Source organism: Myotis brandtii, unplaced genomic scaffold, assembly GCF_000412655.1.
Source record: "Myotis brandtii unplaced genomic scaffold, ASM41265v1 scaffold157, whole genome shotgun sequence".
NCBI lineage: Eukaryota > Metazoa > Chordata > Mammalia > Chiroptera > Vespertilionidae > Myotis > Myotis brandtii.
The window spans coordinates 5,247,747-5,248,031 of record NW_005355708.1 but is presented as its reverse complement, the minus strand read 5'-3'; the positions used below and the strand labels follow the sequence as shown (position 1 = coordinate 5,248,031).

The 285-nt window shown below is 43.5% G+C and overlaps 1 protein-coding gene across 4 annotated transcripts in view; it reads right to left on the bottom strand.

Moving 5' to 3' along the window:
- Positions 1-285, bottom strand: part of FBXL20 (F-box and leucine-rich repeat protein 20) — a 69,815-nt gene that overhangs the window by 29,478 nt on the left and 40,052 nt on the right. The window lies entirely within an intron of this gene.

Genomic DNA, 285 nt, shown 5'->3' with positions numbered 1-285 from the left:
TTGTTACAAGTTGAACATAATTAAAGCATAGTGATTAATCACAAAAACAATATGTAATTATATACGTTTTCCGATGGTCTTAGGTGACCCCTGTGAAAGGGTCCTTCGACCCCCAAAGGGGTCACGACCCACAGGTTGATAACTGCTGACCTAGACTCAGCTTATTCTCTTTGTGTTTTTTCTACATCCTTCGCCGCGCCCCCCTCAGGCTCGCCGAACCCTTGGCTGTGCTGACACGGCACAATATATATGTGTGTGTGTGTATGTGTGTGTGTATATATATAT